We start from the raw sequence: 17,737 nt of genomic DNA on the forward strand, positions 1-17,737 counted from the left end.
ATACCTAGTTTTCTAGAAATAAACCAGAAAGTGCTGGAAATCTTCCTTGCTGCTCGAAAATCGGTGGGGTTTCAGGTTGTTTAGCTGTTGGTAGGCAGGACCCCACAGGTTTGGGGTGCTTGTTTGAATGGCACTTCCAAAGCCACCAGAGCTATCCCCTCCTAAGACAGTTGGAGCTTGTGGTTCTGGACGAGCCGCTAGCTCTAAACTGGAGCATACTCCTAAACCACCCCCATCTGTATAATGCAATGAAGGAACAAGGAATATGAAAACACAGCTTCTGAGATCTCTGTGAAAGATTCTTATTATCCTGCCCCAGATGGCACCAGCTGTACTCCTGGACCAATACTAAACGACTGTGGCTTGTGCCAAATATGTACTTGAGTGGGCTGTACATGCCCTTTACAAATAGAAGTTGAATGTTAATAGATACTGAATGAAACCCATTGCCAAAGCAAACAGAGCCCCTGGATATATACAGGGCATGCAGGGAAATTATACATTTCGGCAATGCTTGCTGCAGAATGCGTGCAAAGGATTTCAAAGTGTTGGTGGATTTAATGTGGTCGTTGCTAATTCTCTGTATGCTAATAGCTCTGTGAAGATGCAGGAAGAAGAATGAGGAAAGGTTAAAAGACCATTGCACTGATATCATGTAAATTCAGGATAGGGTCAGCGTATGGTGTTGTAAACAACATCACATCTCGGAGTACATGGAGTTCTGATCCTTTCAGGTATTCGAGCCTTTGTCTGCTGATATAACGCTTGCCTGTCAGCCCCACGGTCAGAGGCCCAATCTTTTTTTCTTCACTTGCTGAAAAGGTCCCAGCGCCACATCGGGGCAACATACTGGCTGCCTATTCTCCTTCCCTATGGAACGCAATCACTGGACAACTCTGCTATAATTCACTCCCTGGCCAGCCCTTTGAAAAGGTGGGCTGCCTCAGTGCTGTTAGCCCAGCAAGATAAATCATGTACTCGAAATTAACTTCCATTGAAAGGAAGGGGTGGAAGAAAAGCCGACTGGTCAGGCGGAGCATGCTAAAGAAAAGATGACTAGAGTTGATAAATGTCATTGCGGATAATTTGGGGGCTGTGATTAAGATCTTATCTAGGTAGGAAGTAAATAGAAAAGACTTAATAAAAGTCCTACCCAGGGATCCGTCCTTATGAACTTGTGAAGTTTTAATTTTTTTTTAAGTGAATATTGAAGAGAGCACCAGAAAGGTCTTCATTAAAGGGAAAGTTGTTTTCAGGGTACTGCCTAAAGACATTTAAAAAGCGCCTGGGTGAAACTGTACATCTTCCTCCCACTCCTTTTTCTTTTCCAAAGGAGAAAGAAAGCATCTTTGTCTAAAAATCCCTTTAAAAAGTTAAAGGATAAACAACTGGGGGAGAACTGATGATTTCTGGGTAACAATCACCTGTTTTTTCTCTTCTCTTCTCTTTTTCGTTCTTTAATGAATGGGCTTTACTGCCATAAAATTCCCTACAAATAAAATGTAACCTTATCCCCAATATGTGTAAGGGAGAGAATGCAGAGGCCTGTTTGTCCATAAATTCACATACTGTTCGCTCAGAAAGCATAAACTGCCTCCTATTTTTATTGTACTGGCTAGAATTTGCTTTTATTATATTATTAGCAGTAGTTTGCCTTTTTTTTTTGGTTCAACCAATTACTTCAGCAACCTGCAAGCAGTGAGCAGAAAGCGGTAGTAAACTCAGTTAACATCTGTGAGCCTGAGTGACAGGGATCCAGAGCCCAGTGTGAATTCCCTGTCACTGGAGAGGCGGGGAGCCCCCCCCTCCTCCCCTCCCGGTATTTGGCTGGTAGTACTGCGGGCACTGCCTTTACAACGCGGAGTGAGCACAGACAATCCTTAACAGCTGTACAGCTGTTTTCTGTGTATAGACTTCTGTTAGCTAATGAGAATGTTTAAAACTTTATTGAAGAGTGTATCCTCTGATCTATAACCTACCTAATCCAAATCTCTAAGGGATATTGAACTGCTAGAGGTTTCCAGAACCCTTGAAATGCCACCTCCTAAATTACCCAGGCTTCTTATTTACTTCCTCCATCTCTTTTTACTGCTTTCCCCAGCATATAGAACATATTTAGATACAAAAACTGGTAATATACTTTAAAAAAATTGAAAAAAAGAACAGATAAGGGCACAGGGAAAGGAGATGTGAAGAGCCAGGGGCACTATTATCACCTAGACTCGAGCAAATCAAGTTTGGAGAATTTGGGAGATAGAAAAAGATATTGGGGTGTCTCTAATTCCTTTGTGTCTCAAAGTACTCTTCCTGCTGTTCCAAAAAGAAACAGGAAAAGGCAAGAAGAGCAAGTAGTTACAAGCCATATGTCTTTCAGAAGGACTCTGATGTCGAGTAAATTATTATACAGATGTGAAGGACAGAAGCAGAACCTGCACTTGCAAAGTGCTGTTATTGTGCACTCGGACCAGCAGCTGCATCATGAAGGAAGCTTTGGTGTGATGGGGCCATTTCTGCAGAAAATAAGACATTTCCAGAGCTCGGTTGAAGCTGGTCTTCGATGCCGATACATTTTTCTGCGTGTGCAGAGGTCAGTGTGACAACACACTGCGCTTCAGTTGACTAAATATAATGGTAAACCTACCCAATTGCAGGTGTGGGATGGGGAGGGCCCGATCCCGTTCCACAGATGGCAGTGGAAAGCACCCTGCTGAGCCTTGGGAAAGGAAAAGGATAACCAATATTGTGAGGCTTTTATGAGAGCTGTACCAGTTTTACTAGGTATGCTGGCTAGAAGGTGCGTTAACTGCAGTTTCAACTCCTAGACGCCTGCAGCTTTCTTTGTAATTAAACACTTACTTAAGTGTGTGACTGCGTTGTTGCTTTCTTAGCCTGGGGAGAGTTGTCTTGCTTGTATTTATTTTAAGATCCTGCAATAACAAAACTTGTCAAGTTCCAATGGAGACTGCAAATTTAAAAAGTGCATATTCCACTCAACAAAAACATTGAATTATTTCGTAGGAGCAGAGCTGAAAAATTAAGTCTTTTCTCTCCGTTTGTAAATTCCCTGTGTGCCAATGCAGATTTCTATATGTGTATTCACTATTTACAAGTATGAGCCAAAGTTTAGAGTTCAGTGCTTTATTAAAAGAAGTGTTTGCCTCGGGGAATTGGTTAGGCACTACTTGCCATCAGAGTGTCGTTGGTCACTTGAGCCACAAGAGACTCTGCTGCTCCAATATGGGTTATCTGTAGTTAAAAAAAAAAAAAAATCATAAAATGGCTATAAATGTTGGCTGTCAGATGATAAACAGATGCTGTTCTCGTGGTGCTTTTCATGCCCGCAAGTGTAGAAATACCAACACTTATGATAACAAAATTTTTTGTGCAAGCTAACTACCATTTATACAGCCAGTAGTGAACGATAAGGTAGATGAAAATGATTACGTGGAACTTTCATCAGACTTTGGTGAGCTGCGTTATGAAGTGCAAACATCTCTTAAATATGAAACATAAAAAAGAAAACTTCAAGTTTGTAATACAACAAACACACAACGTGCTGCTGTGTTTTATGTATCTGAACATTTTCTGCAAGCTGTCTGCTCTGCTTTTCATAACTGATGATAGTGCAGGTATTGCCATTCTTTCTTTAAAGAAATTTTGAAGGTAGTTACTGAGCTGGCTGGTCTTCTCAAGTATTCTTATTGAATCAAATCACCTGCCAGTCTTCTGCTGGCCTGTCTTTTTCATATGTTGCTGTAGAAAATGAAATGTTCTTTAGAAATTTCTCCACCGAAATCTAGTTTCAAATACAAAAAATATCCTCTTTCAAAACATATTTTGAGTCTAATTCATGAACGCTTTCTGAGCTATCGACATCATCATTTTCCAGTGATCTCACCAGCAGGTCAAAATCTCCCTCGTTAATGACTCTGAGAAAACTGTGGACCCAATAAACTCCATGTCAGGTAAAGAATACAGTGAGGATTGGAAAGTGACAGATAAAGCAAATATCCTGCTCCTAAACAAACACAGCAGGACAGGAGAAGATGACAAATGATGGGATTGTGTCAGCTTGAAAACAGATTGGACTAATGGCATGCTGGACTTTGCACTCCAGGGGATCAATACTCTATCAGGCAAGAGAGCTCGAGACCTTGTGAATAGCGTTTGTATGGACAGAAGAAAGATATTTGCTGATAGCGTGTGTGTGTGTTGCTTGCACAGCGCTGTCTCCAGTGCACGGTAAAACTTGAATGTAAGCCTAAAAGGGGAATTCTGTGCAGTACGATTTCTACAGGCTGAGGGGAACCTTTTCTTCTGGGAGTCCTTCCTTCAGTGCTGGAAACAGAGATGTGGCAGTCTGTGTCTCTGCGAAGTTCGTGTGCTGCCCTGGGGCTGCCAGGCTTTGGGCTCACTTCGTTTCTTTCTTTCAAACCTTCTCTTTTTTTGGTTTTGCTCGGGGGCAGGGATGTGGAATTGTGTACTTCTGAAGAGGAAAAAAAGGTTTATTTCTTGGACCTTAAGGCAGACTGTGCACATAAAAAGAATACATTTTTTCCTGTCTTTGGCCACTTCTGTTCCCAAAAACCTCCAGCTGGTATAAACCGGGTTCGCTCTATGTGGAACTCAGAAAAACTGATGGGATGTGATTTTTCTATGCTATTTAGCTGCACGATGCAGAAATATGCCCCTTCTTCAATACAAATGTGCATTTACGTATATATGGGGAAAAAAATAGCTGGCAGTCGTTTAGGATAGGCAGATCTTGTCTGTGTGTTTGATCTCCAGACAGTGGGTGTAATGCCGAGCTGCAGGCAAGTGGGGTGTCCCAGTGTCAGTGGTCAGGAGCCCTTCTGCTGTTCCCCAAGTGCTATCTCCTTGTCCGGCAGGATTTCTCTGTTACCTGGGCCTGCTCTCATTTTCACCTAAAGAAACACTTCCACTAGCGGGGGCCACCAAGGGTGTAAGGCTAAAGATTTGGTTTCAATAGCCATGTTCTTTTCAGCTGCTCATTGCACTGAGGACTTAAAATTTGCGTTAAGCATTGTGTTGATTTTCGCTTCAGCTCCCACGAGCGACAGAAAGCAGGGGACGTGGTCTGTGGGCTCTCTAAAAGGGAATGGTGCTCACAAATGAAGAGGGGGGTTCCCCAGGGGTAAGGCGATGCAGAAGAGAACCCTTCAGGAATCTCAATAGCTCTTGCAGGCCTGAACAAAGGTAGATAAGGTCTCCTCTTCCCTTCCTTCCCTGGGAAAACAAAAAAGAAAAAAAGGCAGTTTAGGGCTTTTTTGGGGGGCAGTGGAGGAAGAGAAGTAAGATTGTGTGCATGTTCATGTGCAACACTGAAATGCCACTGTAATAAAAGGAAGGGAAGAGTTTGAAAAATGCCTTGAGAAGTGAGGAATGTGGAAGCCACCCACTGCCTCCAAGCAGGGTGTGCACTTCTACATCTCTTCCCAGAGCAGGCAGGAAAGCTCAGACTCCCTCTCCGAGGAGCAGGCTGCACCTGGGTGTATCAACTGCTGGTGCTCAAAAGCCTTTGGCATAACCCTGTCAAGCTTTTAAGTTTTCTGCCTGCCGCCACCCGCAGCCAACACGTGTTTTTTAGGGGCCAGTTTGTTTTTTTTTTTTGTTTTGTTCTTAAGTAAGGCTCTCGAGACTCCTCCCTGCCGATTAGCAAGTCCAGAGTCCTGCTGCGATTGCCACCCCAGGCTGCACCCTTCCTTTCCCTCCCTTTCTAGGGACCGCGAGACAACCCCTTCCCCTGCACCCGATAAAGAGCGTGCAGCCGGACCCACGGCACGGGGGGGCCTGTCGGCTTTCAGCTGCGAGCCAGAGCGGAGGGTGGCCGCTCCATGGCAGACAGACGCTGAAGCCTTGCTGTGGCAATTTTATATATTACACCAGCAGCAAGGAGATTTAATCTGAAGGCTTTGCGAAGCTGCAAGTTTCCTGATGGGCCTCTTTTGCGTTTGAGTGTTCAGGCTCAGTCCCGTCCCTCCTCTTTTCATGTCTCAAAAGCCTCCAACAGCTTTGGGAAGAGCAATGGAGGCGATTGCCCAGGGCTCCGGGCTGGTGGGGGCACCCCCTGGGCTGGGTTGGGTAGCCCTGTAAGTCATCCTGGCTCTGGGCTGCACCCTGCCTCGGGGGTGAGTGCTGACCCCAGCTATAGCCTGAAGTGAGGCCCCAGGCATCTGCCTGTAAAATGCACCTTATTTGCTACGTTTGAGTATGTTTTATTAAAAATATGTATTTCTGTCGTTCTGAGAGTTTTCCCCTTTCATCTGGCATGCTCAGAAGGGTTAACTATTTTCTGATAAATTGCACTCTTTTTAATAGCGATTAGTTGTTTACCTGAGCTAATAAGATTAATGTCGTATTGAATATGGAAAAAAAATCCCTTGGACAGACCAACACATGCTTTTAGATTTATATGCTAATCACCACGAGCCTGAAATTAATGCTAAGGAGACATTGCAGGAATTCTTTTGCTTGATCAAGAAAACAGAAAGAATTAAGAAACTTTAGTATGACCTTATATATCCCATCCTGCAGATCACATCGAAGGGCTCACAGGAATGGAATCAGTAGGACTGCTCTTGTGAGCAAGGGTTTGTAGAATCAGCCTCGAAAATGTGTATTTTTAACTTTGAAAGGTCAGGTTCAGAACCCAGGAGATCCGTATATTGCTTGTGCTTTTCCAAGGTGTTTATTCAGCTTTAAAGTCTCTTCAGAAAGAGAAGGAAAGAAAGCCTCTTGTGTGCCTATCAGTTTCTCTGTTGATATTTCTCTCTACCCATTTGATATTTTAGATAAATAGGCATTATCTCATCTGAAGGAACTCTTTGGAAGGCAGCAAATATTTTTTATTAGAGTCTAACAAGCTGCTATTTTAGAAATGATATATAACTGTGCTATAGAAAGGCGAGGTTTATATGAAGGCCATTTTATAAAAAAAGCAAATTAAATTCCAAGCAAAATATATAGAAATAAGTCATGGAGAAATTTAGCCATGAACAATGTAAACATTTTTAATGGTGTAGTATTTAATTAAAATCAAGTATTCTCAGTTTGTGTAGATGTACTAGAATGCACACGAGTAGCAATAACATATACGGACACTTTGTAAAATAAAACAGTTTAAAAACAAATGCATTTCAGCCTCTGAAAGGCTGTGCATATTCCCCCTACCTTCCTTGTTTCATAAACACTGCTGCAATGCAAATTAAGAGTTGATGAAATTGATGAAGCTTAAATGGAAACACGGTACTACCGGACCTGTACAGAAAAAAAAGCTCTGCAGATATGTTCCATGCACACACATCCTTCATAAATGTGAAAGATTTGATTAAATTCCTTAGGATATGCTAAATACCAACTTTCACTTCTGCTTGCTACGATTACTGCACCTCCAAGTCATCCAGCGGCAGCCTCACAGTAGTTCTCACAGCACATGCAACTCCTGAGTTACATCTTGTGCAATGTATGAGGGCAAACTGGGGAATTAGGATGGCCAAGATTTTATTCCTACCTGTACCGTGCAGTAAATTAAGAGCCTGCAGCAAACCAGTGTCTGTGCCCCAGCTGCAGCCGCACTTCCTAACCCTGCCTGCTTACCTTGCCAGGGTGGGGGGCCCCCATTGTTTTCATACCAATAACACATTCTGAGGGCACTAAAGAAGCTGAAAGGGAATTGCTAAGGCATAAGAGCCATTATGAAGCTGGAATTTGCTTCTTAAATACTTTTTTGACTGACATCCTCTCCCCTCTTTCCAAGACTACTGGAGAGGAGGGAATGCTCAGATACCTTGGTTTTATTGCTGGAGGCAAGGAGGTTAGAGAAGAGAGAGTTGCCAGTTAAGGACCTCTGCTCCATGGGAGCTGACCTGGCTTAATATCAGATTTGGGGGTGTGTATTGGGGCGGCGGGGGCAGGCAGAGAGAAGTTTAGTCTCAGTATTGTCTGGCTGGCTTGGTTACTGACATGATCTCACTGCTTCTGGTTGTCAGGCAGTACTAAAATAGTAGAAACGATATGCTGAGAATGAGAAAGTGAAGCCATTTTACATATATTTCAAATGTTGCCTCTGTTTTTCTGAATTTTCTTGAACACCAGCGATTTAAACCAACTAACAAGCAGAAAAAACCTCTCTTATTATCTTTTCTCCTTTTTCTGTAATTTATGCATAATGTGTGCTCAAAAAAGCTAGAGGAAAAAGGAGTGTTTTGCATTTATTTTGGCTTGTCTTCCCTTGTAACACGGTTGCTTGGGCCAGAGAAATTGCACGTCATATGGGTGGTGGGGTGGGGACAAGCTCTGAGAATCCCAAGAAATGCTTACATCCCTTTTCTGCTTAGCTTTAATAATAAATGCATTGCTTCACTGAGACATTAATTGGAATCAGTTGATGTACATAATAAATTAAAGCTAATTCCCTGCTCAAGTATCTCAAAGGAATCTACTAATTCTGTTTTCTTTAAGAAAATCAGAAAGCTTGGACGTGTCTGTAACCAAAGCTAGTGGCCAAAGGATTCCTCACCTATGCAGCACAAGGAATTTGCAGGCCCGTATGTGTATTGCACGAAATAAGGACACTTCACATTTTCAGAAGCGTTTTGTCTAAAATAGGAACTCTGAAAAGAGCCTAGATGCACGTTATGAGTTATCTGTGGCGTATCGGGCTACTGCAGCTAGTTACCTTAACAGCCAGCTGCACATGAAGGAAAGTATGCGTGTTGTATTTGACAAGTAAAAATGCATTGAATCTGCCACAGTCATTTGTCTTTATTGTAGCCCTAATTTGAATGAAAGCAAGTGCTAATGGAGGACACGGTTTAAGAAAACTCTGCACAGTGGCATAAATATCTTGCAGAGGGAGAAACTTGTAGTATGATTTAACAGCCTGGTTTATCTTTGCTCCTGGCAAAGTTTGCTAGCATGGTGATGCTGGTTCCTGCTGCAGTTTTTATCAATGCATAACGCTTCCTATTCCCCCACCCCCCTCCAGACTTCCCTAGTGAATTCATCTAGAAACATATCGATTCCATGCTGCGACGGAGGGGGACAGTGCCCTGCTCTGAAGAGAGCTCTCGCTGTTTCCCTTTTATGAACAGTCACAGACTGTGTCTGTCAGCATTGCTTGTCCTGTAGTACGTCTTCCTTGTGATTCACAATACGAGCTGCTCATCAAGGCAAGATAGACGTGTTAAATAAAGTGCCATCAGGCCTGCTCGCTTGCACAGTGGTAGCCCATTGTGCTGCCATACGGGTGAGCTGGGGATGGGTTTGTCCCTTTGGAATCCCTTTTAATTATCTTTAACATGATTCCAGCTTGAAATGATATTTCAATTGAAAAGAACTCGGGGGACAATTACCTTCTTCCGTGTCTTTGTAAATATTCATGTGCTGATTTGTTCAGATGGGGAGTGGGGGTAGGAAGCGGGGACAGGAAGAAGTGGGAAGAACCTGACAATTTTAAGTGTAAACATTAAAACCTTGGATGGAGTAGAACTAGAACCGAAAGCCACCTACCTGCAAAGGTGTGTTTTAGGGTTGGGTTTTTTCCTTCCTTTTAAGTATTTTTAATGCAACGTAAAGTGAAATGCAACTATTCTTTGACCAAATTCAACAAGTGCCAGGGCTGTAAAGATCTGTTGTGCTGTTGGGGGAGGCAGCCAAATGATAGAAACTGTCTTGTGAACGAAAATCAGCTGCTCCATTTCCCCCCCATTCCCCCCCTCCACCCCTTTCTTCCTATCTTCCAATATAGATACTAATATTTTACACTGTATTGAAGAACCTGATGCATGACTCCCTAAGGTCTGTGAAATTGGTTTGGGATCTAGTTTTGGTGACCACCGGGTGGTCCTTTTCAAGCAGACCTCTGGTAGCCCTGTGGGCACTCTGAGTTGTGGGCTTCCCTCCAACCGATGCTGCTGACTAGATGCTAAACTCCCTTGTGACTGTAACTTGGCAAGTTTGTGCTAGGTAGTATCTGAAGACCAAGGCATTAATTTGAATTCAGATCTCTAGAGAAGGATGCTTTGTGCAATCAAACCCCTCCCAACCCTCTAAGAGCAATGTTAAGGCTTTTAATAGCATGCTTTCTGGGTCCCATAGGAGGCTGGGGAAAATAGAACTACTTTTAACAGTCAGGTTGTAGTTTAACCCCCCCCCCCCCCCCCCAACAAACCCTAAATAATTAAAAAGATGGATACAGTCTGTTTTAGAGCTCTTGTTTATTCAGTATTATTTAATTTCACAAATATTAAGTTTCCCTTTTCCATCATCAACACCCCTCCCATGGGATGCAAGTTACCACCAATTTCATTCTTCTGAAGCCTCATTAATGTCACCAGTTGTTCACTTTGACTTATGGGCTTAAATTACCAGAGACTGGAACAAGTATAAATATAGTTGGGCTGCCCTTGAAAAGCCCATCCACACTTAAAACTTCTGCAGTAAACAAGAGCTGAGAAAGTCAGGAGGCTACAAATGTGGTTGGGGTATTAAGATAACTCCCTCAAAAACTCCTTGGCAGTAGACAGGAGCTAAACCAAACAGTGTAACGATACCAGTTGTGATAACATAGTAAGACCAGAAGATGGACGGGTACTGGGCGCAGAAGAAATATAATGCTAAATACCTAAGCAAAAGCAAAGTAGATGGGTAATTGATGACTGTTCATTCCTCACTTGTGTTTGCAGCACAAGGACTGTTGCTGCTGACAAGGAACGCAGGTGTCTGCTCCTAATTACACAAAGCATTTGTGGCAAAAGTTGGCACGGCAGCTAGGGTGTAAGGCTCATAGTAATGACAGAAAAAATCATGGATTAAATGGGAATGGTGAGGGATGTAGGACACCCCTCGCCCCATATTTCTGAAGTTGTTTCCCCTAGCAGAGGAAGGATAGTTAGAGCCCACCCAAGGGTGAGGGTGTAGCACTGCCAGTTTCTCACAGGGTTTTTTCTACTGGGCCAAAGAATATTTACTTGAATGCTGGGGAGAGGCACTAAACCAAGAAACACACACAACTGGCTGTCATTCTTTACTTTCTCCTTAGATGTAGTAGTTTACTGTACACGTGTTGTTGACTTTTATGTTCTGTGCCTTTTAAAGCTTCAAGCTGTAAAATAGAATGTAATTACTAATGAAACACATGCAAGTTACAGGGATACTCCAGACTGTAGCATCAGATGAGCTTCAAATAGGAGGAGGCTGAGTGCTTTTAAAGAAATACAGCAAGGGGAAAAAATGGGTTGCACATAGAGACCGTCAGTGATCCTTAGGCTGAGCAACACACGTGGAAGTATTTCCTCAACCTCACAGTTTTACAAGAGAGTTTATAATACTGGCACCACAGTGGGACGATGATTTAGTAAGAAAAAACTTGTATTTGACTCACGTGCTCGTGGCATAATGAACATAGCCACAAGAGTTAAATAATTTCACACGCAGACATTAAGCTGTTAGTACAATAGTTAAGTATTAGAAGTTTCACCCCTGCTATTTCTTCTCCGAAGAAGAGCTCTTTGGTATTTAGAGCAGCAACAGGATATAATAAACTCGTTAACATGTCAAAAATCTTGTGTTGGGGAAACCTACGTGGCTGGTCTCTTCAGTTTTGTTGTGCAGTAAAACGCAGCAATTAGTGCTGTGACTGGAGGACAGGCTGGAGGGAACAACCCAGGCGTAGCCAGGGATGACTTGGCAAGGCATTACCAGGAAGTCCCGCCTGGTTTCCAATATAATGCGTATGACGCCAGCGAGACATGAAAATGTATGTTAACAGAGTGCTTACACAAGTGTAGACATATAAAGAAACCAGGATCTCAGAAGTACAAATGCACTCTATGTGCAGACACAGCCAAGCATTGCGGACGTAAAAAGATGAAGGACAAATGGGATTTTCTAGTACAAAGTTTTTCTGGTAACAGACAATATAGATTTTTGTTGCATCTATTTTTTATTTGTCTTAAAGGTCTGAAATTGCCAGCTGTTTGGGCAATTTATACAAGCTACAAATGTTAATTAAAAACAAAACAAACCAACAACAAGCAGTAGGAAAAAGTTCCTTGATAGGGAACAAAAACATTCTTGTTGAGGCCTAATAGAAGTTTGAGCTTTGTCCTAAAGCTCTCTCTAGTCTGCAGTGCCTCTCGCTTATTGAATAAGTGAAATGAAGCCCTTGGCGAGAGCTAGTAAGTGTGGGACAAAGGGCAGCAGTGAAAAATGAACACAGTTTCAAAATGCAGAGAAACAGATGTGAATCTGCAACAGAGAAAAGGAGGAAGGGAAGCCCATTACAGAGACCATACCAAGGGCAGAATTTAAAGCTGCAAAACGTTTTGCTTACCATGTTGCTCGCACCACACAGTATTTTACAGACTCGTCCTCGTCATTATCTCTGATAGTAGGGTATAGAGAGGCCACTTCCCAAACAATGTCGAACATCTGAAGATTCTTGAGGAATATGCATCAAAAGACCCCAGGCAGGGCGGGGGGAAGGAGAAGGTGGGCGCTTATTAAGTCCTGCTAATGTTAGTGATGTATTGAGTGAAACGTCATGAAAAATGAAAGCAAATCCTACTATAATCTTGACAGAACAAAAGGCTTTCAGTTAAAATAGAAAAATGCTAAGGCGGTATATATCAAACATAACTTTTATATTAAATGTGCATGTGGTAGAATATGGATCACATTATAAGAAATGTTGTTTGGCTTTTTTTCTTCAACAAGCACCTAAAGCTCTTGCTTGGGAAGCATTTGGACAGTGCGCTGCTTTCTGTTCGTAAAATTAGATTTTCTTGTGTTTTGTAATTACGAGGGATTTGCCCATCTGCACTTGGAAGAGAAAAAATTTTGCTCATCAGTCATTAAGTACAAGGTTTACATGTCTAGCCTGAGTGAAAGTAGCTGTACTTCTCATTCATCTTTTCTTGACAGGATAAAACCAATACATTGAAGCAGTTATTCTTCTTTTTAAAAACCCCACCTTTTATAACCACTTAATGGTATCAAATTTATCTGATGACTCAGTTTCTTTGAGCACAACTTCCCCAATTCTAATTACTGCAACCTTTTGTTCTAAGAATAATAAAATATAAGCCAGAGTTGGCACAGGAGCAAAGTGCCCCCTAGCAAGAGTCAAGTGCTTGCAAAGAAAATAAAACTCTCCCAGTTCCTCCTTGAAGTCCAGTAGCTCTCGCAACAGCAGTTGTTTCCTTTAATGCATTTAATTTGTCACAACTGGAAAAAAGTCTTTTAAAATACCTCTATCCTTAAAAGTGAATGTAGTCCTCTTTGGCTCATCTAGCCTGGTGCAGAAGTCGTCATCTTGGCAGTGAAGAGAATTCATGTATTAGTTTAGGGCTCAAGCAACATAAACAAAACTCAAGTGGCTGGAGGGAAAAAAGGATCATTATGTGAGTGAAAAAAATTAAACATCTTGACTCAACAAATGCTACAGTCCTGTCTTATACCATACTGTCTGTATGCCAAGTTACAAAAAAGTCATCTGACTTAAGCGGGGGGAGAAAGGGAAACAGGGTATATGTTTCAATGTGCAGAAACGTAATACAGTAAAAAAGCGGAAAGGATTTTTCTAAATATAATTTTTTCAGCTCTTTTTTTTTCCTTTTATGTCTTTAGAACTGTTTCACTTTAAATATAGTTGTGCCAAATGCAAATAAGGGTTGAAAAGGAAGTTTATATTCCTTATGATAGTGGGGAAAAACAAAACAAAACTCAAGCCGATTTCTTTATGACTGTCCAAGGAGGGCATCGTGACATGTTGGGCTGTCTTCTAGAAAGAAACCATGACAGATTGGAGGGAAAAGATTTCTCTATCCATCTTGTTATGTCACCTCTTATAAATCAACATATCTTAATTAATTACATTCTTTTCATACCGAGACTTTAAAATTGATGAGGGTGTGCCAGTGTGTATTTATTGCTCATTAGCTGCATGACTCTACAGAGTTTCTGTACGCTATTCCCACATGTTTAAAAACTCTGCAGCATACTGTGGACATCTCATTTTACTTACTGTATGGATAATTGTCTCAGTCACGGTGACTTAATTGTGTTGCTATCCTGCAGCAGACATAGGAGATGCATAAAATTATTCTCTGTGTGTCTATGCAGTTTTACCTGTCACATGCATGCACATAAATATCTGTACCTAAGTGGGCATACTTAAGGACCTCGGATTAATTCCACTTACGAACAACAAACATATTTGGGAGATCAGATGCATGCATTTTGATTGCTTTTCTCATTTATAAATTAAATATGAAGTCAGCAGCCAAAGGGTTAATTCTGTATGATATCAGCAATAGCTGTTCCTTAGACAACCCCACAATGCAGAAGGTCACATACTAAATATTTCTGTCTCTCATTCTGACGTGCCAAAATTTACTTGAAAAAGAAATCGAAATGAAGCTGAAATGGGTCTTCTAACTTAGCTAATAACTAGGCACATTTGATACGAGCTACAGTCTGAACCACAGAGATTGATCTGAGCAAATAAAACAAGGCAAAGTTTAAAGGGAAGCAGTCTAAAATGAGTTCTGCTGGTGAGACTGGAACAGAAACATTTAAGGCTGTGGGTACAGATCAGTGTAGATATCTGGGCAGACCATGCTCGTCCTGTCTCATTATTTCGCCAGTTGTTTGAAGAGCACTAGCCATTCCTGCCAGAGCCGCAAAGGAAATGGTGAGGGGAAGAGGACAACATGGAGAGTTTCCCAGACTACAGCTAGCATAGGGAGATAGCAACCAGATGGAAACTGTCAGTAATAGTGAGGATATTGCTACTGCTGTTTGAAAATGGACAGAGTAAGGAATGAAGGAAAAGAGGGGGAAGAGGCTGAGTGAAAGATGGGTTATACTGAGGAGCAGAAGAGGAGATAATGAAAAAGAAGTGGGGAAGGGGTGTGTGAGTAGATCTGGGTTAGAGAAGCCTGGCTCCACGGTGTGCTAACAAACAAGAACTTTGTTACTGAAAAAATAACCAAATACACAAAATTTGTTTTAAATTCACCCAGGGACAAAATGGAGATCTTTCAGCCTTTGCATTAAAATCCAGACAGATTCGGTCTCCAAAATTCTTAGTAAATAGGGCATTTGCTTGGGACGAAGGTGCAGGTTCAGATTTCTGTCTGCTTAATCTGGAGCTGGAATTTAAACCTGGGTCTCCCTCAGCCTGTCACCTGCCTGAAAACAGCCCCATGTAGGCAGATGTAATGCCTCTGGTGCAATAAGCACTAGCTCCCCAGCAGAGGGAGGGCACTGGGGAGAAGAACTTATTTTCCGGCCTGGCAGTACAGCATTTACCTGCAATGAGAGGGACGTAGGTTCAAATTCCCATTCTCTACCAGGCGAGGTTCCCTAACCATCACATTTTTAGCTATTTTGAGGTGGAGCTGTGGTTTGGATGAGAAACTGAGAAAACGTAAACAAAAGTTCCTGCCAGGTGTACCCAAGACTTTCTCTTTATTCTCGGAGCCCAGAAACGCAGAGTGGCCCCAAGCAGGCACCTACTAAGTCAAGTCAGTTTGTCAAAACCAGCAATGCTTCCTCTGTTAAGTGATCCTCACTTAGGGAGAAGGAGGACAGCAACTGAGGGGAGTCAGGTCACTTCTTAGACAATGCCGAATTCAGATCTCAAAGTCCAATTCACTTGCCTGCTCATTACCTGTGAGTTCCCCATGTGGTGGTTTTTTGTGCTGAAAGATGGCTTCTGTCACTCTGCTCTCAGCTCCGAGAGCCACATAATAGCCCAGATGCTGCAATGCCCCGTGTGGCCTCCTGACTTGTTAGTGCAGTTATCTTGACAGTGCTGGGTGCGCCTCCCTAATTTCTGGACTTTGCAGTCAGGGATGAAGCTCGATGTTTCTACCAAAGATGCATCTCTCGGATGCTATCAAGCATTATTTAAGATACAATAGAGCTTGGGAGACCAACTGCTTTAAAATGCAACTCGAGGGAGTGTGAATCTGTGCTAAAAGCAGGAAGGGAGAAGGGCTGCTGGTGGTTTTTGATGGGAACTGAAGCACTGGGGCTGTTATCAGCCCAGACCTAGAATTTGTTTTGTCCAAACACCAAATTTCTGCACCAAGAGCCAGTAAACGACCTGACAGTGGAAAACAAACATCTGGTCCTCAGGAGAAAAGAGAAGTCAACCCTAATTTAGCTTTTAATAATAACTATTTCTTGTTCTATTAATTGCTGCTCAGCATTTTGTAAAATCTGCTACCTATTCCATCTCATGATTTAAAATGCCTGACAAATGAAAATTTTGCAAACTGCTAAAGCACCTTGGCATTTTTTTTCTGCGGCAAAATACAAAAATATGCTTTAATAATTTGTTTAAAAGAGCTTTTATTTCTTATATTGTATTCTTTAATCTTTGCACTTTAAGAATGAGTTGCTGTACCTGTAGTTTAAGAATGTGCTTAGCTTTGTCCATATGAGGAGTTCCCCTTAAATCATACCTATGGGGCTACAAACTGGTAAAAAATTAGGAATGCACATAAGCATTTTCAAGATTGGGACCTCAGTTTTCTTAAGAAGCAAATGCTGGTAAGAAATGGTTTGTACTTACACCCATTCTTTTTAGGATATGAGTTGTTTTTATTGTGCTACTGGATTTTTTGATACATCTTTGTATGCAGAATCCTTCACTTGGGTTACTGGGAATTTCTTTAAATGATGTCAAAATAAAGACTGAAATAAGAACAGTTGAGTTTGGGTGTATCCAGTACAACTCACACTTTGGCTTAATTACTTTGTTTTGACTCTGCTTCAGTGGAGATCTCAGTCTGGTGTCGCAACTTGTTCATGGTTTTCTGCTTTATCCAAACTTGTCCTGTCCAGCAACATAATACAATTTATGTATTCTTAGTATAACTGAAAATATTTTCCATGCGTTATAACAGTGACTCTTCAACTGCAGTATGGGTCATTCAGATACTAACATGTTAAGGATGCCAAGATCTCTGTGCTGTCTGTAAACATTACTCCTGAGAGGCAGAGAAATCAAGGCTATTTTCTAGCTTTACTTCCTTTCTTGTTTGTTGACATGAATGATGGCTATTCAGTAACAGGGAAGATCAGTGCATTTTTAGGTGATCTCACGTTAAGAGTGAGATTCCTAACTGCAGTTCTCAGGGTCTGGAAGTGCTTGTGAAGCAGAGTTTTAACTTGACCTCTCGTCTAACTAATGATCATGCTTTGCTCTTCGGGCTAAATAGAGCAGCCGCTTTGCAGAGTGATCCCCCTAGCTGGTACCTGCACCTAGAGCTGTGCAGCTCTGTCCTTTTGTTGCAAAGAGAAGGTGGTAACATTAAGAAGGGATGCACTCGGTTGGTGTAGTCTATTTACTTTGAAAATAATGATAAAAGCAGCTCATGAGAAGACGAGCTGAGGTGGAGGTATATAGTTGAAGTCCCCTATGGTCAGGGGTTGCAGTGCCTGGGAGTAAGGCACTGTTAAGTAAGTTATCTTACTCCTGGCTGAGGCTGGGAGTAAGATAACAAATGCTTCAGGGTTTTTGCAGCGGTGTCTTTCAGTGGCGTAAAGCTCAGCGAGCCTCAAAGCCCTCGCATGTGTGCTACATGTAGGGCGCTGGAACTGGCTGCTGGATCCACCACCATGAATGCTCGTTTGCTACGGGCCAGGCCTCCCTCTGCCTCTAGCCCTTCGTCCCGAGTGGGCAGGAGCCTCCCACCGCGGC

At 42.2% G+C, this 17,737-nt stretch overlaps 1 protein-coding gene across 1 annotated transcript in view; it reads left to right on the top strand.

The window, feature by feature from the left end:
- PRDM16 (PR domain containing 16) overlaps window positions 1–17,737 on the top strand; it is a 350,772-nt gene that overhangs the window by 51,140 nt on the left and 281,895 nt on the right. The window lies entirely within an intron of this gene.

The sequence above is a fragment of the Pygoscelis adeliae genome, unplaced genomic scaffold (genome assembly GCF_000699105.1).
Source record: "Pygoscelis adeliae isolate BGI_AS28 unplaced genomic scaffold, ASM69910v1 Scaffold213, whole genome shotgun sequence".
Classification (NCBI taxonomy): domain Eukaryota; kingdom Metazoa; phylum Chordata; class Aves; order Sphenisciformes; family Spheniscidae; genus Pygoscelis; species Pygoscelis adeliae.